Below are 24,629 nucleotides of genomic sequence, written 5' to 3'. Positions count from 1 at the left end.
CCCCTGGTAGTCACGTTAATTGCTTCCGATGCGCAGTTTTCAATTTACTGTATTTCTTGAAACCTCCTGTCGACGATGGAACACACAAATTGCGTCGCGAGTCAACAATGTGGCCTCCAGATGGCTTCTCACAATGCGACCAACGTAGCAAAGATTCCTGTATGGAAATCCTCCTGGGGGACCAGTCAATTGCTTGCGATGCGCAATATTTAGTTTACTTTATTCCTTGAAGCTTCCTGTCGACGATGGAACACACAAATTGCGTCGCGAGTCCTGAATGGAGTCTTCAGAAGACTTCGCAAAAGCGATTAACGAGGGTATGGTGACCATAGGGAAGTCCCCTGGTAGTCACGTTAATTGCTTCCGATGCGCAGTTTTCAGTTTACTGTATTTCTTGAAACCTCCTGTCGACGATGGAACACACAAATTGCGTCGCGAGTCAACAATGTGGCCTCCAGATGGCTTCTCACAATGCGACCAACGTAGCAAAGATTCCTGTATGGATATCCTCCTGGGGGCCAGTCAATTGCTTGCGATGCGCAATATTTAGTTTACTTTATTCATTGAAGCTTCCTGTCGACGATGGAACACACAATTTGCGTCGTGAGTCCTGAATGGAGTCCTCAGAAGACTTCGCAAAAGCGATTAACGTGGGTATGGTGACCATAGGGACATCCCCTGGTAGTCACGTTAATTGCTTCCGATGCACAGTTTTCAGTTTACTGTATTTCTTGAAACCTCCTGTCGACGATGGAACACACAAATTGCGTCGCGAGTCAACAATGTGGCCTCCAGATGGCTTCTCACAATGCGACCAACGTAGCAAAGATTCCTGTATGGAAATCCTCCTGGGGGGCCAGTCAATTGCTTGCGATGCGCAATATTTAGTTTACTTTATTCCTAGAAGCTTCCTGTCGACGATGGAACACACGAATTGCGTCGCGAATCATGAATGGAGTCTTCAGAAGACTTCGTAAAAGCGACTAACGAGGGTATGGTGACCATAGCGAAGTCCCCTGGTAGTCACGTTAATTGCTTCTGATGCGCAGTTTTCAGTTTACTGTATTTCTTGAAACCTCCTGTCGACGATGGAACACACAAATTGCGTCGCGAGTCAACAATGTGGCCTCCAGATGGCTTCTCACAAAGCGACCAACGTAGCAAAGATTCCTGTATGGAAATCCTCCTGGGGGCCAGTCAATTGCTTGCGATGCGCAATATTTAGTTTACTTTATTCCTTGAAGCTTCCTGTCGACGATGGAACACACGAATTGCGTCGCGAGTCATGAATGGAGTCTTCAGAAGACTTCGTAAAAGCGACTAACGAGGGTATGGTGACCATAGCGAAGTCCCCTGGTAGTCACGTTAATTGCTTCTGATGCGCAGTTTTCAGTTTACTGTATTTCTTGAAACCTCCTGTCGACGATGGAACACACAAATTGCGTCGCGAGTCAACAATGTGGCCTCCAGATGGCTTCTCACAAAGCGACCAACGTAGCAAAGATTCCTGTATGGAAATCTTCCTGGGGGGCCAGTCAATTGCTTGCGATGCGCAATATTTAGTTTACTTTATTCCATGAAGCTTCCTGTCGACGATGGAACACACAAATTGCGTCGCGAGTCCTGAATGGAGTCCTCAGAAGACTTCGCAAAACCGACTAACGAGGGTATGGTGACCATAGGGAATTCCCCTGGTAGTCACGTTAATTGCTTCTGATGCGCAGTTTTCAGTTTACTGTATTTCTTGAAACCTCCTGTCGACGATGGAACACACAAATTGCGTCGCGAGACAACAATGTGGCCTCCAGATGGCTTCTCACAATGCGACCAACGTAGCAAAGATTCCTGTATGGAAATCCACCTGGGGGGCCAGTCAATTGCTTGCGATGCGCAATATTTAGTTTACTTTATTCCTTGAAGCTTCCTGTCGACGATGGAACACACAAATTGCGTCGCGAGTCCTGAATGGAGTCCTCAGAAGACTTCGCAAAAGCAACTAACGTGGGTATGGTGACCACAGGGAAGTCCCCTGGTAGTCACGTTAATTGCTTCCGATGCGCAGTTTTCAATTTACTGTATTTCTTGAAACATCCTGTCGACGATGGAACACACAAATTGCGTCGCGAGTCAACAATGTGGCTGCCAGATGGCTTCTCACAATGCGACCAACGTAGTAAAGATTCCTGTATGGAAATCCTCCTGGGGGGCCAGTCAATTGCTTGCGATGCGCAATATTTAGTTTACTTTATTCCTTGAAGCTTCCTGTCGACGATGGAACACACAAATTGCGTCGCGAGTCCTGAATGGAGTCTTCAGAAGACTTCGCAAAAGCGACTAACGAGGGTATGGTGACCATAGGGAAGTCCCCTGGTAGTCACGTTAATTGCTTCCGATGCGCAGTTTTCAGTTTACTGTATTTCTTGAAACCTCCTGTCGACGATGGAACACACAAATTGCGTCGCGAGTCAACAATGTGGCCTCCAGATGGCTTCTCACATTGCGACCAACGTAGCAAAGATTCCTGTATGGAAATCCTCCTGGGGGGCCAGTCAATTGCTTGCGATGCGCAATATTTAGTTTACTTTATTCCTTGAAGCTTCCTGTCGACGATGGAACACACAAATTGCGTCGCGAGTCCTGAATGGAGTCTTCAGAAGACTTCGCAAAAGCGACTTACGTGGGTATGGTGACCATAGGGAAGTCCCCTGGTAGTCACGTTAATTGCTTCCGATGCGCAGTTTTCAGTTTACTGTATTTCTTGAAACCTCCTGTCGACGATGGAACACACAAATTGCGTCGCGAGTCAACAATGTGGTGTCCAGATGGCTTCTCACAATGCGACCAACGTAGCAAAGATTCCTGTATGGAAATCCTCCTGGGGGGCCAGTCAATTGCTTGCGATGCGCAATATTTAGTTTACTTTATTCCTTGAAGCTTCCTGTCGACGATGGAACACACAAATTGCGTCGCGAGTCCTGAATGGAGTCTTCAGAAGACTTCGCAAAAGCGACTAACGTGGGTATGGTGTCCATAGCGAAGTCCCCTGGTAGTCACGTTAATTGCTTCCGATGCGCAGTTTTCAGTTTACTGTATTTCTTGAAACCTCCTGTCGACGATGGAACACACAAATTGCGTCTCGAGACTACAATGTGGCCTCCACAGGGCTTCTCACAATGCGACCAACGTAGCAAAGATTCCTGTATAGAAATCCTCCTGGGGGGCCAGTTAATTGCTTGCGATGCGCAATATTTAGTTTACTTTATTCCTTGAACCTTCCTGTCGACGATGGAACACACAAATTGCGTCGCGAGTCCTGAATGGAGTCTTCAGAAGACTTCGCAAAAGCGACTAACGTGTGTATGGCGACCATAGCGAAGTCCCCTGGTAGTCACATTAATAGCTTCCGATGCGCAGTTTTCAGTTTACTGTATTTCTTGAAACCTCCTGTCGACGATGGAACACACAAATTGCGTCGCGAGTCAACAATGTGGCGTCCAGATGGCTTCTCACAATGCGACCAACGTAGCCAAGATTCCTGTATGGAAATCCTCCTGGGGGGCCAGTCAATTGCTTGCGATGCGCAATATTTAGTTTACTTTATTCCTTGAAGCTTCCTGTCGACGATGGAACACACAAATTGCGTCGCGAGTCCTGAATGGAGTCTTCAGAAGACTTCGCAAAAGCGATTAACGAGGGTATGGTGACCATAGGGAAGTCCCCTGGTAGTCACGTTAATTGCTTCCGATGCGCAGTTTTCAGTTTACTGTATTTCTTGAAACCTCCTGTCGACGATGGAACACACAAATTGCGTCGCGAGTCAACAATGTGGCCTCCAGATGGCTTCTCACAATGCGACCAACGTAGCAAAGATTCCTGTATGGAAATCCTCCTGGGGGCCAGTCAATTGCTTGCGATGCGCAATATTTAGTTTACTTTATTCATTGAAGCTTCCTGTCGACGATGGAACACACAATTTGCGTCGCGAGTCCTGAATGGAGTCCTCAGAAGACTTCGCAAAAGCGATTAACGTGGGTATGGTGACCATAGGGACTTCCCCTGGTAGTCACGTTAATTGCTTCCGATGCGCAGTTTTCAGTTTACTGTATTTCTTGAAACCTCCTGTCGACGATGGAACACACAAATTGCGTCGCGAGTCAACCATGTGGCCTCCAGATGGCTTCTCACAATGCGACCAACGTAGCAAAGATTCCTGTATGGAAATCCTCCTGGGGGGCCAGTTAATTGCTTGCGATGCGCAATATTTAGTTTACTTTATTCCTTGAAGCTTCCTGTCGACGATGGAACACACAAATTGCGTCGCGAGTCCTGAATGGAGTCTTCAGAAGACTTCGCAAAAGCGACTAACGTGGGTATGGTGTCCATAGCGAAGTCCCCTGGTAGTCACGTTAATTGCTTCCGATGCGCAGTTTTCAGATTACTGTATTTCTTGAAACCTCCTGTCGACGATGGAACACACAAATTGCGTCGCGAGACAACAATGTGGCCTCCAGATGGCTTCTCACTATGCGACCAACGTAGCAAAGATTCCTGTATGGAAATCCTCCTGGGGGGCCAGTCAATTGCTTGCGATGCGCAATATTTAGTTTACTTTATTCCTTGAAGCTTCCTGTCGACGATGGAACACACAAATTGCGTCGCGAGTCCTGAATGGAGTCTTCAGAAGACTTCGCAAAAGCGACTAACGAGGGTATGGTGACCATAGGGAAGTCCCCTGGTAGTCACGTTAATTGCTTCCGATGCGCAGTTTTCAATTTACTGTATTTCTTGAAACCTCCTGTCGACGATGGAACACACAAATTGCGTCGCGAGTCAACAAAGTGGCCTCCAGAGGGCTTCTCACAATGCGACCAACGTAGCAAAGATTCCTGTATGAAAATCTTCCTGGGGGGCCAGTCAATTGCTTGCGATGCGCAATATTTAGTTTACTTTATTCCTTGAAGCTTCCTGTCGACGATGGAACACACGAATTGCGTCGCGAGTCATGAATGGAGTCTTCAGAAGACTTCGTAAAAGCGACTAACGAGGGTATGGTGACCAGAGCGAAGTCCCCTGGTAGTCACGTTAATTGCTTCTGATGCGCAGTTTTCAGTTTACTGTATTTCTTGAAACCTCCTGTCGACGATGGAACACACAAATTGCGTCGCGAGTCAACAATGTGGCCTCCAGATGGCTTCTCACAAAGCGACCAACGTAGCAAAGATTCCTGTATGGAAATCCTCCTGGGGGCCAGTCAATTGCTTGCGATGCGCAATATTTAGTTTAATTTATTCCTTGAAGCTTCCTGTCGACGATGGAACACACAAATTGCGTCGCGAGTCCTGAATGGAGTCCTCAGAAGACCGCAAAAGCGACTAACGAGGGTATGGTGACCATAGGGAAGTCCCCTGCTAGTCACGTTAATTGCTTCCGATCGATGCGCAGTTTTCAATTTACTGTATTTCTTGAAACCTCCTGTCGGCGATGGAACACACAAATTGCGTCGCGAGACAACAATGTGGCCTCCAGATGGCTTCTCACAATGCGACCAACGTAGCAAAGATTCCTGTATGGAAATCCTCCTGGGGAGCCAGTCAATTGCTTGTGATGCGCAATATTTAGTTTACTTTATTCCATGAAGCTTCCTGTCGACGATGGAACACACAAATTGCGTCGCGAGTCCTGAATGGAGTCCTCAGAAGACTTCGCAAAAGCGACTAGCGAGGGTATGGTGACCATAGGGAATTCCCCTGGTAGTCACGTTAATTGCTTCTGATGCGCAGTTTTCAGTTTACTGTATTTCTTGAAACCTCCTGTCGACGATGGAACACACAAATTGCGTCGCGAGACAACAATGTGGCCTCCAGATGGCTTCTCACAATGCGACCAACGTAGCAAAGATTCCTGTATGGAAATCCTCCTGGGGGGCCAGTCAATTGCTTGCGATGCGCAATATTTAGTTTACTTTATTCCTTGAAGCTTCCTGTCGACGATGGAACACACAAATTGCGTCGCGAGTCCAGAATGGAGTCTTCAGAAGACTTCGCAAAAGCAACTAACGTGGGTATGGTGACCACAGGGAAGTCCCCTGGTAGTCACGTTAATTGCTTCCGATGCGCAGTTTTCAATTTACTGTATTTCTTGAAACATCCTGTCGACGATGGAACACACAAATTGCGTCGCGAGTCAACAATGTGGCTGCCAGATGGCTTCTCACAATGCGACCAACGTAGTAAAGATTCCTGTATGGAAATCCTCCTGGGGGGCCAGTCAATTGCTTGCGATGCGCAATATTTAGTTTACTTTATTCCTTGAAGCTTCCTGTCGACGATGGAACACACAAATTGCGTCGCGAGTCCTGAATGGAGTCTTCAGAAGACTTCGCAAAAGCGACTAACGAGGGTATGGTGACCATAGGGAAGTCCCCTGGTAGTCACGTTAATTGTTCCGATGCGCAGTTTTCAGTTTACTGTATTTCTTGAAACCTCCTGTCGACGATGGAACACACAAATTGCGTCGCGAGTCAACAATGTGGCCTCCAGATGGCTTCTCACATTGCGACCAACGTAGCAAAGATTCCTGTATGGAAATCCTCCTGGGGGGCCAGTCAATTGCTTGCGATGCGCAATATTTAGTTTACTTTATTCCTTGAAGCTTCCTGTCGACGATGGAACACACAAATTGCGTCGCGAGTCCTGAATGGAGTCTTCAGAAGACTTCGCAAAAGCGACTTACGTGGGTATGGTGACCATAGGGAAGTCCCCTGGTAGTCACGTTAATTGCTTCCGATGCGCAGTTTTCAGTTTACTGTATTTCTTGAAACCTCCTGTCGACGATGGAACACACAAATTGCGTCGCGAGTCAACAATGTGGTGTCCAGATGGCTTCTCACAATGCGACCAACGTAGCAAAGATTCCTGTATGGAAATCCTCCTGGGGGGCCAGTCAATTGCTTGCGATGCGCAATATTTAGTTTACTTTATTCCTTGAAGCTTCCTGTCGACGATGGAACACACAAATTGCGTCGCGAGTCCTGAATGGAGTCTTCAGAAGACTTCGCAAAAGTGACTTACGTGGGTATGGTGTCCATAGCGAAGTCCCCTGGTAATCACGTTAATTGCTTCCGATGCGCAGTTTTCAGTTTACTGTATTTCTTGAAACCTCCTGTCGACGATGGAACACACAAATTGCGTCGCGAGACTACAATGTGGCCTCCACAGGGCTTCTCACAATGCGACCAACGTAGCAAAGATTCCTGTATAGAAATCCTCCTGGGGGGCCAGTTAATTGCTTGCGATGCGCAATATTTAGTTTACTTTATTCCTTGAACCTTCCTGTCGACGATGGAACACACAAATTGCGTCGCGAGTCCTGAATGGAGTCTTCAGAATACTCCGCAAAAGCGACTAACGTGTGTATGGCGACCATAGCGAAGTCCCCTGGTAGTCACATTAATAGCTTCCGATGCGCAGTTTTCAGTTTACTGTATTTCTTGAAACCTCCTGTCGACGATGGAACACACAAATTGCGTCGCGAGTCAACAATGTGGCGTCCAGATGGCTTCTCACAATGCGACCAACGTAGCCAAGATTCCTGTATGGAAATCCTCCTGGGGGGCCAGTCAATTGCTTGCGATGCGCAATATTTAGTTTACTTTATTCCTTGAAGCTTCCTGTCGACGATGGAACACACAAATTGCGTCGCGAGTCCTGAATGGAGTCTTCAGAAAACTTCGCAAAAGCGACTAACGTGGGTATGGTGTCCATAGCGAAGTCCCCTGGTAATCACGTTAATTGCTTCCGATGCGCAGTTTTCAGTTTACTGTATTTCTTGAAACCTCCTGTCGACGATGGAACACACAAATTGCGTCGCGAGACAACAATGTGGCCTCCAGAGGGCTTCTCACAATGCGACCAACGTAGCAAAGATTCCTGTATAGAAATCCTCCTGGGGGGCCAGTTAATTGCTTGCGATGCGCAATATTTAGTTTACTTAATTCCTTGAACCTTCCTGTCGACGATGGAACACACAAATTGCGTCGCGAGTCCTGAATGGAGTCTTCAGAATACTTCGCAAAAGCGACTAACGTGTGTATGGCGACCATAGCGAAGTCCCCTGGTAGTCACATTAATAGCTTCCGATGCGCAGTTTTCAGTTTACTGTATTTCTTGAAACCTCCTGTCGACGATGGAACACACAAATTGCGTCGCGAGTCAACAATGTGGCCTCCAGATGGCTTCTCACAATGCGACCAACGTAGCAAAGATTCCTGTATGGAAATCCTCCAGGGGGGCCAGTCAATTGCTTGCAATGCGCAATATTTAGTTTACTTTATTCCTTGAAGCTTGCTGTCGACGATGGTACACACAAATTGCGTCGCGAGTCCTGAATGGAGTCTTCAGAAGACTTCGCAAAAGCGACTAACGTGGGTACGGTGACCATTGGGAAGTCCCCTGGTAGTCACGTTAATTGCTTCCGATGCGCAGTTTTCAGTGTACTGTATTTCTTGAAACCTCCTGTCGACGATGAAACACACAAATTGCGTCGCGAGTCAACAATGTGGCCTCCAGATGGCTTCTCACAATGCGACCAACGTAGCAAAGATTCCTGTATGGAAATCCTCCTGGGGGGCCAGTCAATTGCTTGCGATGCGCAATATTTAGTTTACTTTATTCCTTGAAGCTTCCTGTCGACGATGGAACACACAAATTGCGTCGCGAGTCCTGAATGGAGTCTTCAGAAGACATCGCAAAAGCGACTAACGTGGGTATGGTGAACACAGGGAAGTCCCCTGGTAGTCACGTTAATTGTTTCTGTTGCGCAGTCTTCAGTTTACTGTATTTCTTGAAACCTCCTGTCGACGATGGAACACACAAATTGCGTCGCGAGTCAACAATGTGGCCTCCAGATGGCTTCTCACAATCCGACCAACGTAGCAAAGATTTCTGTATGGAAATCCTCCTGGGGGGGCCAGTTAATTGCTTGTGATGCGCAATATTTAGTTTACTTTATTCCTTGAAGCTTCCTGTCGACGATGGAACACACAAATTGCGTCGCGAGTCCTGAATGGAGTCTTCAGAAGACTTCGCAAAAGCGACTAACGTGGGTATGGTGTCCACAGCGAAGTCCCCTGGTAATCACTTTAATTGCTTCCGATGCGCAGTTTTCAGTTTACTGTATTTCTTGAAACCTCCTGTCGACGATGGAACACACAAATTGCGTCGCGAGACAACAATGTGGCCTCCAGAGGGCTTCTCACAATGCGACCAACGTAGCAAAGATTCCTGTATGGAAATCCTCCTGGGGGGCCAGTCAATTGCTTGCGATGCGCAATATTTATTTTACGTTATTCCTTGAAGCTTCCTGTCGACGATGGAACACACAAATTGCGTCGCGAGTCCACAATGGAGTCCTCAGAAGACTTAGCAAAAGCAACTAACGTGGGTATGGTGACCACAGGGAAGTCCCCTGGTAGTCACGTTAATTGCTTCCGATGCGCAGTTTTCAATTTACTGTATTTCTTGAAACATCCTGTCGACGATGGAACACACAAATTGCGTCGCGAGTCAACAATGTGGCTGCCAGATGGCTTCTCACAATGCGACCAACGTAGTAAAGATTCCTGTATGGAATTCCTCCTGGGGGGCCAGTCAATTGCTTGCGATGCGCAATATTTAGTTTACTTTATTCCTTGAAGCTTCCTGTCGACGATGGAACACACAAATTGCGTCGCGAGTCCTGAATGGAGTCTTCAGAAGACTTCGCAAAAGCGACTAACGAGGGTATGGTGACCATAGGGAAGTCCCCTGGTAGTCACGTTAATTGTTCCGATGCGCAGTTTTCAGTTTACTGTATTTCTTGAAACCTCCTGTCGACGATGGAACACACAAATTGCGTCGCGAGTCAACAATGTGGCCTCCAGATGGCTTCTCACATTGCGACCAACGTAGCAAAGATTCCTGTATGGAAATCCTCCTGGGGGGCCAGTCAATTGCTTGCGATGCGCAATATTTAGTTTACTTTATTCCTTGAAGCTTCCTGTCGACGATGGAACACACAAATTGCGTCGCGAGTCCTGAATGGAGTCTTCAGAAGACTTCGCAAAAGCGACTTACGTGGGTATGGTGACCATAGGGAAGTCCCCTGGTAGTCACGTTAATTGCTTCCGATGCGCAGTTTTCAGTTTACTGTATTTCTTGAAACCTCCTGTCGACGATGGAACACACAAATTGCGTCGCGAGTCAACAATGTGGTGTCCAGATGGCTTCTCACAATGCGACCAACGTAGCAAAGATTCCTGTATGGAAATCCTCCTGGGGGGCCAGTCAATTGCTTGCGATGCGCAATATTTAGTTTACTTTATTCCTTGAAGCTTCCTGTCGACGATGGAACACACAAATTGCGTCGCGAGTCCTGAATGGAGTCTTCAGAAGACTTCGCAAAAGCGACTAACGTGGGTATGGTGTCCATAGCGAAGTCCCCTGGTAATCACGTTAATTGCTTCCGATGCGCAGTTTTCAGTTTACTGTATTTCTTGAAACCTCCTGTCGACGATGGAACACACAAATTGCGTCGCGAGACTACAATGTGGCCTCCACAGGGCTTCTCACAATGCGACCAACGTAGCAAAGATTCCTGTATAGAAATCCTCCTGGGGGGCCAGTTAATTGCTTGCGATGCGCAATATTTAGTTTACTTTATTCCTTGAACCTTCCTGTCGACGATGGAACACACAAATTGCGTCGCGAGTCCTGAATGGAGTCTTCAGAATACTTCGCAAAAGCGACTAACGTGTGTATGGCGACCATAGCGAAGTCCCCTGGTAGTCACATTAATAGCTTCCGATGCGCAGTTTTCAGTTTACTGTATTTCTTGAAACCTCCTGTCGACGATGGAACACACAAATTGCGTCGCGAGTCAACAATGTGGCGTCCAGATGGCTTCTCACAATGCGACCAACGTAGCCAAGATTCCTGTATGGAAATCCTCCTGGGGGGCCAGTCAATTGGTTGCGATGCGCAATATTTAGTTTACTTTATTCCTTGAAGCTTCCTGTCGACGATGGAACACACAAATTGCGTCGCGAGTCCTGAATGGAGTCTTCAGAAAACTTCGCAAAAGCGACTAACGTGGGTATGGTGTCCATAGCGAAGTCCCCTGGTAATCACGTTAATTGCTTCCGATGTGCAGTTTTCAGTTTACTGTATTTCTTGAAACCTCCTGTCGACGATGGAACACACAAATTGCGTCGCGAGACAACAATGTGGCCTCCAGAGGGCTTCTCACAATGCGACCAACGTAGCAAAGATTCCTGTATAGAAATCCTCCTGGGGGGCCAGTTAATTGCTTGCGATGCGCAATATTTAGTTTACTTTATTCCTTGAACCTTCCTGTCGACGATGGAACACACAAATTGCGTCGCGAGTCCTGAATGGAGTCTTCAGAATACTTCGCAAAAGCGACTAACGTGTGTATGGCGACCATAGCGAAGTCCCCTGGTAGTCACATTAATAGCTTCCGATGCGCAGTTTTCAGTTTACTGTATTTCTTGAAACCTCCTGTCGACGATGGAACACACAAATTGCGTCGCGAGTCAACAATGTGGCCTCCAGATGGCTTCTCACAATGCGACCAACGTAGCAAAGATTCCTGTATGGAAATCCTCCAGGGGGGCCAGTCAATTGCTTGCAATGCGCAATATTTAGTTTACTTTATTCCTTGAAGCTTGCTGTCGACGATGGTACACACAAATTGCATCGCGAGTCCTGAATGGAGTCTTCAGAAGACTTCGCAAAAGCGACTAACGTGGGTACGGTGACCATTGGGAAGTCCCCTGGTAGTCACGTTAATTGCTTCCGATGCGCAGTTTTCAGTGTACTGTATTTCTTGAAACCTCCTGTCGACGATGAAACACACAAATTGCGTCGCGAGTCAACAATGTGGCCTCCAGATGGCTTCTCACAATGCGACCAACGTAGCAAAGATTCCTGTATGGAAATCCTCCTGGGGGGCCAGTCAATTGCTTGCGATGCGCAATATTTAGTTTACTTTATTCCTTGAAGCTTCCTGTCGACGATGGAACACACAAATTGCGTCGCGAGTCCTGAATGGAGTCTTCAGAAGACATCGCAAAAGCGACTAACGTGGGTATGGTGAACACAGGGAAGTCCCCTGGTAGTCACGTTAATTGTTTCTGTTGCGCAGTCTTCAGTTTACTGTATTTCTTGAAACCTCCTGTCGACGATGGAACACACAAATTGCGTCGCGAGTCAACAATGTGGCCTCCAGATGGCTTCTCACAATCCGACCAACGTAGCAAAGATTCCTGTATGGAAATCCTCCTGGGGGGGCCAGTCAATTGCTTGTGATGCGCAATATTTAGTTTACTTTATTCCTTGAAGCTTGCTGTCGACGATGGAACACACAAATTGCGTCGCGAGTCCTGAATGGAGTCTTCAGAAGACTTCGCAAAAGCGACTAACGTGGGTATGGTGTCCATAGCGAAGTCCCCTGGTAATCACTTTAATTGCTTCCGATGGGCAGTTTTCAGTTTACTGTATTTCTTGAAACCTCCTGTCGACGATGGAACACACAAATTGCGTCGCGAGACAACAATGTGGCCTCCAGAGGGCTTCTCACAATGCGACCAACGTAGCAAAGATTCCTGTATAGAAATCCTCCTGGGGGGCCAGTTAATTGCTTGCGATGCGCAATATTTAGTTTACTTTATTCCTTGAAGCTTCCTGTCGACGATGGAACACACAAATTGCGTCGCGAGTCCTGAATGGAGTCTTCAGAATACTTCGCAAAAGCGACTAATGTGGGTATGGTGACCATAGCGAAGTCCCCTGGTAGTCACATTAATAGCTTCCGATGCGCAGTTTTCAGTTTACTGTATTTCTTGAAACCTCCTGTCGACGATGGAACACACAAATTGCGTCACGAGTCAACAATGTGGCCTCCAGATGGCTTCTCACAATGCGACCAACGTAGCAAAGATTCCTGTATTGAAATCCTTCTGGGGGGCCAGTCAATTGCTTGCGATGCGCAATATTTAGTTTACTTTATTCCTTGAAGCTTGCTGTCGACGATGGTACACACAAATTGCGTCGCGAGTCCTGAATGGAGTCTTCAGAAGACTTCGCAAAAGCGACTAACGTGGGTACGGTGACCATTGGGAAGTCCCCTGGTAGTCACGTTAATTGCTTCCGATGCGCAGTTTTCAGTTTACTGTATTTCTTGAAACCTCCTGTCGACGATGAAACACACAAATTGCGTCGCGAGTCAACAATGTGGCCTCCAGATGGCTTCTCACAATGCGACCAACGTAGCAAAGATTCCTGTATGGAAATCCTTCTGGGGGGCCAGTCAATTGCTTGCGATGCGCAATATTTAGTTTACTTTATTCCTTGAAGCTTCCTGTCGACGATGGAACACACAAATTGCGTCGCGAGTCCTGAATGGAGTCTTCAGAAGACATCGCAAAAGCGACTAACGTGGTATGGTGACCACAGGGAAGTCCCCTGGTAGTCACGTTAATTGTTTCTGTTGCGCAGTCTTCAGTTTACTGTATTTCTTGAAACCTCCTGTCGACGATGGAACACACAAATTGCGTCGCGAGTCAACAATGTGGCCTCCAGATGGCTTCTCACAATGCGACCAACGTAGCAAAGATTCCTGTATAGAAATCCTCCTGGGGGCCCAATCAATTACTTGCGATGCGCAATATTTAGTTTACTTTATTTCTTGAAGCTTCCTGTCGACGATGGAACACACAAATTGCGTCGCGAGTCCTGAATGGAGTCTTCAGTAGACTTCGCAAAAGCGACTAACGAGGGTATGGTGACCATAGGGAATTCCCCTGGTAGTCACGTTAATTGCTTCTGATGCGCAGTTTTCAGTTTACTGTATTTCTTGAAACCTCCTGTCGACGATGGAACACACAAATTGCGTCGCGAGACAACAATGTGGCCTCCAGATTGCTTCTCACAATGCGACCAACGTAGCAAAGATTCCTGTATGGAAATCCTCCTGGGGGGCCAGTCAATTGCTTGCGATGCGCAATATTTGGTTTACTTTATTCCTAGAAGCTTCCTGTCGACGATGGAACACACAAATTGCGTCGCGAGTCCTGAATGGAGTCCTCAGAAGACTTCGCAAAAGCAACTAACGTGGGTATGGTGACCACAGGGAAGTCCCCTGGTAGTCACGTTAATTGCTTCCGATGCACAGTTTTCAATTTACTGTATTTCTTGATACCTCCTGTCGACGATGGAACACACAAATTGCGTCGCGAGTCAACAATGTGGCTTCCAGATGGCTTCTCACAATGCGACCAACGTAGTAAAGATTCCTGTATGGAAATCCTCCTGGGGGGCCAGTCAATTGCTTGCGATGCGCAATATTTAGTTTACTTTATTCCTTGAAGCTTCCTGTCGACGATGGAACACACAAATTGCGTCGCGAGTCCTGAATCCAGTCTTTAGAAGACTTCGCAAAAGCGACTAACGTGGGTATGGTGTTCATAGCGAAGTCCCCTGGTAATCACGTTAATTGCTTCCGATGCGCAGTTTTCAGTTTACTGTATTTCTTGAAACCTCCTGTCGACGATGGAACACACAAATTGCGTCGCGAGACAACAATGTGGCCTCCAGAGGGCTTCTCACAATGCGACCAACGTAGCAAAGATTCCTGTATAGAAATCCTCCTGGGGGGCCAGTTAATTGCTTGCGATGCGCAATATTTAGTTTACTTTGTTCCTTGAAGCTTCCTGTCGACGATGGAACACACAAATTGCGTCGCGAGTCCTGAATGGAGTCTTCAGAATACTTCGCAAAAGCGACTAACGTGGGTATGGCGACCATAGCGAAGTCCCCTGGTAGTCACATTAATAGCTTCCGATGCGCAGTTTTCAGTTTACTGTATTCCTTGAAATCTCCTGTCGACGATGGAACACACAAATTGCGTCGCGAGTCAACAATGTGGCCTCCAGATGGCTTCTCACAATGCGACCAACGTAGCAAAGATTCCTGTATGGAAATCCTCCTGGGGGGCCAGTCAATTGCTTGCGATGCGCAATATTTAGTTTACTTTATTCCTTGAAGATTCCTGTCGACGATGGTACACACAAATTGCGTCGCGAGTCTTGAATGGAGTCTTCAGAAGACTTCGCAAAAGCGACTAACGTGGGTACGGTGACCATAGGGAAGTCCCCTGGTAGTCACGTTAATTGCTTCCGATGCGCAGTTTTCAGTTTACTGTATTTCTTGAAACCTCCTGTCGACGATGAAACACACAAATTGCGTCGCGAGTCAACAATGTGGCCTCCAGATGGCTTCTCACAATGCGACCAACGTAGCAAAGATTCCTGTATGGAAATCCTCCTGGGGGGCCAGTCAATTGCTTGCGATGCGCAATATTTAGTTTACTTTATTCCTTGAAGCTTCCTGTCGACGATGGAACACACAAATTGCGTCGCGAGTCCTGAATGGAGTCTTCAGAAGACATCGCAAAAGCGACTAACGTGGGTATGGTGACCACAGGGAAGTCCCCTGGTAGTCACGTTAATTGCTTCTGTTGCGCAGTCTTCAGTTTACTGTATTTCTTGAAACCTCCTGTCGACGATGGAACACACAAATTGCGTCGCGAGTCAACAATGTGGCCTCCAGATGGCTTCTCACAATGCGACCAACGTAGCAAAGATTCCTGTATGGAAATCCTCCTGGGGGGCCAGTCAATTGGTTGCGATGCGCAATATTTAGTTTACTTTATTCCTTGAAGCTTCCTGTCGACGATGGAACACACAAATTGCGTCGCGAGTCCTGAATGGAGTCTTCAGAAGACTTCGCAAAAGCGACTAACGAGGGTATGGTGACCATAGGGAAGTCCCCTGGTAGTCACGTTAATTGCTTCCGATGCGCAGTTTTCAGTTTACTGTATTTCTTGAAACCTCCTGTCGACGATGGAACACACAAATTGCGTCGCGAGTCAACAATGTGGCCTCCAGATGGCTTCTCACAATGCGACCAATGTAGCAAAGATTCCTGTATGGAAATCCTCCTGGGCTCCCAGTCAATTTCTTGCGATGCGCAATATTTAGTTTACTTTATTCCTTGAAGCTTCCTGTCGACGATGGAACACACAAATTGCGTCGCGAGTCCTGAATGGAGTCTTCAGAAGACTTCGCAAAAGCGACTAACGAGGGTATGGTGACCATAGGGAAGTCCCCTGGTAGTCACGTTAATTGCTTCCGATGCGCAGTTTTCAATTTACTGTATTTCTTGAAACCTCCTGTCGACGATGGAACACACAAATTGCGTCGCGAGTCAACAATGTGGCCTCCAGATGGCTTCTCACAATGCGACCAACGTAGCAAAGTTTCCTGTATGGAAATCCTCCTGGGGGGCCAGTCAATTGCTTGCGATGCGCAATATTTATTTTACTTTATTCCTTGAAGCTTCCTGTCGACGATGGAACACACAAATTGCGTCGCGAGTCCTGAATGGAGTCTTCAGAAGACTTCGCAAAAGCGACTAACGTGGGTATGGTGACCATAGGGAAGTCCCCTGGTAGTCACGTTAATTGCTTCTGATGCGCAGTTTTCAGTTTACTGTATTTCTTGAAACCTCCTGTCGACGATGGAACACACAAATTGCGTTGCGAGTCAACAATGTGGCCTCCAGATGGCTTCTCACAAAGCGACCAATGTAGCAAAGATTCCTGTATGGAAATCCTCCTGGGGGCCAGTCAATTGCTTGCGATGCGCAATATTTAGTTTAATTTATTCCTTGAAGCTTCCTGTCGACGATGGAACACACAAATTGCGTCGCGAGTCCTGAATGGAGTCCTCAGAAGACTTCGCAAAAGCGACTAACGAGGGTATGGTGACCATAGGGAAGTCCCCTGGTAGTCACATTAATAGCTTCCGATGCGCAGTTTTCAGTTTACTGTATTTCTTGAAACCTCCTGTCGACGATGGAACACACAAATTGCGTCACGAGTCAACAATGTGGCCTCCAGATGGCTTCTCACAATGCGACCAACGTAGCAAAGATTCCTGTATGGAAATCCTCCTGGGGGGCCAGTCAATTGCTTGCGATGCGCAATATTTAGTTTACTTTATTCCTTGAAGCTTGCTGTCGACGATGGTACACACAAATTGCGTCGCGAGTCCTGAATGGAGTCTTCAGAAGACTTCGCAAAAGCGACTAACGTGGGTACGGTGACCATAGGGAAGTCCCCTGGTAGTCACGTTAATTGCTTCCGATGCGCAGTTTTCAGTTTACTGTATTTCTTGAAACCTCCTGTCGACGATGAAACACACAAATTGCGTCGCGAGTCAACAATGTGGCCTCCAGATGGCTTCTCACAATGCGACCAACGTAGCAAAGATTCCTGTATGGAAATCCTTCTGGGGGGCCAGTCAATTGCTTGCGATGCGCAATATTTAGTTTACTTTATTCCTTGAAGCTTCCTGTCGACGATGGAACACACAAATTGCGTCGCGAGTCCTGAATGGAGTCTTCAGAAGACATCGCAAAAGCGACTAACGTGGTATGGTGACCACAGGGAAGTCCCCTGGTAGTCACGTTAATTGTTTCTGTTGCGCAGTCTTCAGTTTACTGTATTTCTTGAAACCTCCTGTCGACGATGGAACACACAAATTGCGTCGCGAGTCAACAATGTGGCCTCCAGATGGCTTCTCACAATGCGACCAACGTAGCAAAGATTCCTGTATAGAAATCCTCCTGGGGGCCCAATCAATTACTTGCGATGCGCAATATTTAGTTTACTTTATTTCTTGAAGCTTCCTGTCGACGATGGAACACACAAATTGCGTCGCGAGTCCTGAATGGAGTCTTCAGTAGACTTCGCAAAAGCGACTAACGAGGGTATGGTGACCATAGGGAATTCCCCTGGTAGTCACGTTAATTGCTTCTGATGCGCAGTTTTCAGTTTACTGTATTTCTTGAAACCTCCTGTCGACAATGGAACACACAAATTGCGTCGCGAGACAACAATGTGGCCTCCAGATTGCTTCTCACAATGCGACCAACGTAGCAAAGATTCCTGTATGGAAATCCTCCTGGGGGGCCAGTCAATTGCTTGCGATGCGCAATATTTGGTTTACTTTATTCCTAGAAGCTTCCTGTCGACGATGGAACACACAAATTGCGTCGCGAGTCCTGAATGGAGTCCTCAGAAGACTTCGCAAAAGCAACTAACGTGGGTATGGTGACCACAGGGAAGTCCCCTGGTAGTCACGTTAATTGCTTCCGATGCACAGTTTTCAATTTACTGTATTTCTTGAAACCTCCTGTCGACGATGGAACACACAAATTGCGTCGCGAGTCAACAATGTGGCTTCCAGATGGCTTCTCACAATGCGACCAACGTAGTAAAGATTCCTGTATGGAAATCCTCCTGGGGGGCCAGTCAATTGCTTGCGATGCGCAATATTTAGTTTACTTTATTCCTTGAAGCTTCCTGTCGACGATGGAACACACAAATTGCGTCGCGAGGCCTGAATGCAGTCTTTAGAAGACTTCGCAAAAGCGACTAACGTGGGTATGGTGTCCATAGCGAAGTCCCCTGGTAATCACGTTAATTGCTTCCGATGCGCAGTTTTCAGTTTACTGTATTTCTTGAAACCTCCTGTCGACGATGGAACACACAAATTGCGTCGCGAGACAACAATGTGGCCTCCAGAGGGCTTCTCACAATGCGACCAACGTAGCAAAGATTCCTGTATAGAAATCCTCCTGGGGGGCCAGTTAATTGCTTGCGATGCGCAATATTTAGTTTACTTTGTTCCTTGAAGCTTCCTGTCGACGATGGAACACACAAATTGCGTCGCGAGTCCTGAATGGAGTCTTCAGAATACTTCGCAAAAGCGACTAACGTGGGTATGGCGACCATAGCGAAGTCCCCTGGTAGTCACATTAATAGCTTCCGATGCGCAGTTTTCAGTTTACTGTATTTCTTGAAATCTCCTGTCGACGATGGAACACACAAATTGCGTCGCGAGTCAACAATGTGGCCTCCAGATGGCTTCTCACAATGCGACCAACGTAGCAAAGATTCCTGTATGGAAATCCTCCTGGGGGGCCAGTCAATTGCTTGCGATGCGCAATATTTAGTTTACTTTATTCCTTGAAGATTCCTGTCGACGATGGTACACACAAATTGCGTCGCGAGTCCTGAATGGAGTCTTCAGAAGACTTCGCAAAAGCGACTAACGAGGGTATGGTGACCATAGGGAAGTCCCCTGGTAGTCACGTTAATTGCTTCCGATGCGCAGTTTTCAATTTACTGTATTTCTTGAAACCTCCTGTCGACGATGGAACACACAAATTGCGTCGCGAGTCAACAATGTGGCCTCCAGATGGCTTCTCACAATGCGACCAACGTAGCAAAGTTTCCTGTATGGAAATCCTCCTGGGGGGCCAGTCAATTGCTTGCGATGCGCAATATTTATTTTACTTTATTCCTTGAAGCTTCCTGTCGACGATGGAACACACAAATTGCGTCGCGAGTCCTGAATGGAGTCTTCAGAAGACTTCGCAAAAGCGACTAACGTGGGTATGGTGACCATAGGGAAGTCCCCTGGTAGTCACGTTAATTGCTTCTGATGCGCAGTTTTCAGTTTACTGTATTTCTTGAAACCTCCTGTCGACGATGGAACACACAAATTGCGTTGCGAGTCAACAATGTGGCCTCCAGATGGCTTCTCACAAAGCGACCAACGTAGCAAAGATTCCTGTATGGAAATCCTCCTGGGGGCCAGTCAATTGCTTGCGATGCGCAATATTTAGTTTAATTTATTCCTTGAAGCTTCCTGTCGACGATGGACCACACAAATTGCGTCGCGAGTCCTGAATGGAGTCCTCAGAAGACTTCGCAAAAGCGACTAACGAGGGTATGGTGACCATAGGGAAGTCCCCTGGTAGTCACGTTAATTGCTTCCGATCGATGCGCAGTTTTCAATTTACTGTATTTCTTGAAACCTCCTGTTGACGATGGAACACACAAATTGCGTCGCGAGTCAACAATGTGGCGTCCAGATGGCTTCTCACAATGCGACCAACGTAGCAAAGATTCCTGTATGGAAATCCACCTGGGAGGCCAGTCAATTGCTTGCAATGCGCAATATTTAGTTTACTTTATTCCTTGAAGCTTCCTGTCGACGATGGAACACACAAATTTCGTCGCGAGTCCTGAATGGAGTCTTCAGAAGACTTCGCAAAAGCGACTAACAAGGGTATGGTGACCATAGGGAATTCCCCTGGTAGTCACGTTAATTGCTTCTGATGCGCAGTTTTCAGTTTACTGTATTTCTTGAAACCTCCTGTCGACGATGGAACACACAAATTGCGTCGCGAGACAACAATGTGGCCTCCAGATGGCTTCTCATAATGCGACCAACGTAGCAAAGATTCCTGTTGGAAATCCTCCTGGGGGGCCAGTCAATTGCTTGCGATGCGCAATATTTGGTTTACTTTATTCCTTGAAGCTTCCTGTCGACGATGGAACACACAAATTGCGTCGCGAGTCCTGAATGGAGTCCTCAGAAGACTTCGCAAAAGCAACTAACGTGGGTATGGTGACCACAGGGAAGTCCCCTGGTAGTCACGTTAATTGCTTCCGATGCGCAGTTTTCAATTTACTGTATTTCTTGAAACCTCCTGTCGACGATGGAACACACAAATTGCGTCGCGAGTCAACAATGTGGCTTCCAGATGACTTCTCACAATGCGACCAACGTAGTAAAGATTCCTGTATGGAAATCCTCCTGGGGGGCCAGTCAATTGCTTGCGATGCGCAATATTTAGTTTACTTTATTCCTTGAAGCTTGCTGTCGACGATGGAACACACAAATTGCGTCGCGAGTCCTGAATGGACTCTTCAGAATACTTCGCAAAAGCGACTAACGTGGGTATGGTGACCATAGCGAAGTCCCCTGGTAGTCACATTAATAGCTTCCGATGCGCAGTTTTCAGCTTACTGTATTTCTTGAATTCTCCTGTCGACGATTGAACACACAAATTGCGTCGCGAGTCAACAATGTGGCCTCCAGATGGCTTCTCACAATGCGACCAACGTAGCAAAGATTCCTGTATGGAAATCCTCCTGGGGGGCAAGTCAATTGCTTGTGATGCGCAATATTTAGTTTCCTTTTTCCTTGAAGCTTCCTGTCGACGATGGTACACACAAATTGCGTCGCGAGTCCTGAATGGAGTCTTCAGAAGACTTCGCAAAAGCGACTAACGTGGGTATGGTGACCATAGGGAAGTCCCCTGGTAGTCACGTTAATTGCTTCCGATGCGCAGTTTTCAGTTTACTGTATTTCTTGAAACCTCCTGTCGACGATGAAACACACAAATTGCGTCGCGAGTCAACAATGTGGCCTCCAGATGGCTTCTCACAATGCGACCAACGTAGCAAAGATTCCTGTATGGAAATCCTCCTGGGGGGCCAGTCAATTGCTTGCGATGCGCAATATTTAGTTTACTTTATTCCTTGAAGCTTCCTGTCGATGATGGAACACACAAATTGCGCCGCGAGTCCTGAATGGAGTCTTCAGAAGACTTCGCAAAAGCGACTAACGTGGGTATGGTGACCACAGGGAAGTCCCCTGGTAGTCACGTTAATTGCTTCTGTTGCGCAGTCTTCAGTTTTCTGTATTTCTTGAAACCTCCTGTCGACGATGCAACACACAAATTGCGTCGCGAGTCAACAATGTGGCCTCCAGATGGCTTCTCACAAAGCGACCAACGTAGCAAAGATTCCTGTATGGAAATCCTCCTGGGGGCCAGTCAATTGCTTGCGATGCGCAATATTTAGTTTAATTTATTCCTTGAAGCTTCCTGTCGACGATGGAACACCCAAATTGCGTCGCGAGTCCTGAATGGAGTCCTCAGAAGACTTCGCAAAAGCGACTAACGAGGGTATGGTGACCATAGGGAAGTCCCCTGGTAGTCACGTTAATTGCTTCCGATCGATGCGCAGTTTTCAATTTACTGTATTTCTTGAAACCTCCTGTCGACGATGGAACACACAAATTGCGTCGCGAGTCAATAATGTGGCGTCCAGATGGCTTCTCACAATGCGACCAACGTAGCAAAGATTCCTGTATGGAAATCCACCTGGGAGGCCAGTCAATTGCTTGCGATGCGCAATATTTAGTTTACTTTATTCCTTGAAGCTTCCTGTCGACGATGGAACACACAAATTGCGTCGCGAGTCCTGAATGGAGTCTTCAGAAGACTTCGCAAAAGCGACTAACGTGGGTATGGTGACCATAGGGAATTCCCCTGGTAATCACGTTAATTGCTTCTGATGCGCAGTTTTCAGTTTACTGTATTTCTTGAAACCTCCTGTCGACGATGGAACACACAAATTGCGTCGCGAGACAACAATGTGGCCTCCAGATGGCTTCTCACAATGCGACCAACGTAGCAAAGATTCCTGTTGGAAATCCTCCTGGGGGGCCAGTCAATTGCTTGCGATGCGCAATATTTGGTTTACTTTATTCCTTGAAGCTTCCTGTCGACGATGGAACACACAAATTGCGTCGCGAGTCCTGAATGGAGTCCTCAGAAGACTTCGCAAAAGCGACTAACGTGGGTATGGTGACCATAGCGAAGTCCCCTGGTAGTCACATTAATAGCTTCCGATGCGCAGTTTTCAGTTTACTGTATTTCTTGAATTCTCCTGTCGACGATTGAACACACAAATTGCGTCGCGAGTCAACAATGTGGCCTCCAGATGGCTTCTCACAATGCGACCAACGTAGCAAAGATTCCTGTATGGAAATCCTCGTGGGGGGCAAGTCAATTGCTTGTGATGCGCAATATTTAGTTTCCTTTTTCCTTGAAGCTTCCTGTCGACGATGGTACACACAAATTGCGTCGCGAGTCCTGAATGGAGTCTTCAGAAGACTTCGCAAAAGCGACTAACGTGGGTATGGTGACCATAGGGAAGTCCCCTGGTAGTCACGTTAATTGCTTCCGATGCGCAGTTTTCAGTTTACTGTATTTCTTGAAACCTCCTGTCGACGATGAAACACACAAATTGCGTCGCGAGTCAACAATGTGGCCTCCAGATGGCTTCTCACTAAGCGACCAACGTAGCAAAGATTCCTGTATGGAAATCCTCCTGGGGGGCCAGTCAATTGCTTGCGATGCGCAATATTTAGTTTACTTTATTCCTTGAAGCTTCCTGTCGACGATGGAACACACAAATTGCGCCGCGAGTCCTGAATGGAGTCTTCAGAAGACTTCGCAAAAGCGACTAACGTGGGTATGGTGACCACAGGGAAGTCCCCTGGTAGTCACGTTAATTGCTTCTGTTGCGCAGTCTTCAGTTTTCTGTATTTCTTGAAACCTCCTGTCGACGATGCAACACACAAATTGCGTCGCGAGTCAACAATGTGGCCTCCAGATGGCTTCTCACAAAGCGACCAACGTAGCAAAGATTCCTGTATGGAAATCCTCCTGGGGGCCAGTCAATTGCTTGCGATGCGCAATATTTAGTTTAATTTATTCCTTGAAGCTTCCTGTCGACGATGGAACACCCAAATTGCGTCGCGAGTCCTGAATGGAGTCCTCAGAAGACTTCGCAAAAGCGACTAACGAGGGTATGGTGACCATAGGGAAGTCCCCTGGTAGTCACGTTAATTGCTTCCGATCGATGCGCAGTTTTCAATTTACTGTATTTCTTGAAACCTCCTGTCGACGATGGAACACACAAATTGCGTCGCGAGTCAATAATGTGGCGTCCAGATGGCTTCTCACAATGCGACCAACGTAGCAAAGATTCCTGTATGGAAATCCACCTGGGAGGCCAGTCAATTGCTTGCGATGCGCAATATTTAGTTTACTTTATTCCTTGAAGCTTCCTGTCGACGATGGAACACACAAATTGCGTCGCGAGTCCTGAATGGAGTCTTCAGAAGACTTCGCAAAAGCGACTAACGTGGGTATGGTGACCATAGGGAATTCCCCTGGTAATCACGTTAATTGCTTCTGATGCGCAGTTTTCAGTTTACTGTATTTCTTGAAACCTCCTGTCGACGATGGAACACACAAATTGCGTCGCGAGACAACAATGTGGCCTCCAGATGGCTTCTCACAATGCGACCAACGTAGCAAAGATTCCTGTTGGAAATCCTCCTGGGGGGCCAGTCAATTGCTTGCGATGCGCAATATTTGGTTTACTTTATTCCTTGAAGCTTCCTGTCGACGATGGAACACACAAATTGCGTCGCGAGTCCTGAATGGAGTCCTCAGAAGACTTCGCAAAAGCAACTAACGTGGGTATGGTGACAGCAGGGAAGTCCCCTGGTAGTCACGTTAATTGCTTCCGATGCGCAGTTTTCAATTTACTGTATTTCTTGAAACCTCCTGTCGACGATGGAACACACAAATTGCGTCGCGAGTCAACAATGTGGCTTTCAGATGGCTTCTCACAATGCGACCAACGTAGTAAAGATTCCTGTATGGAAATCCTCCTGGGGGGCCAGTCAATTGCTTGCGATGCGCAATATTTAGTTCACTTTATTCCGTGAAGCTTCCTGTCGACGATGGAACACACAAATTGCGTCGCGAGTCCTGAATGGAGTCTTCAGAATA

Source organism: Schistocerca nitens, chromosome 4 (assembly GCF_023898315.1).
Source record: "Schistocerca nitens isolate TAMUIC-IGC-003100 chromosome 4, iqSchNite1.1, whole genome shotgun sequence".
NCBI classification, from domain to species: Eukaryota; Metazoa; Arthropoda; class Insecta; order Orthoptera; family Acrididae; genus Schistocerca; species Schistocerca nitens.
This window is presented reverse-complemented; position numbering follows the sequence as displayed.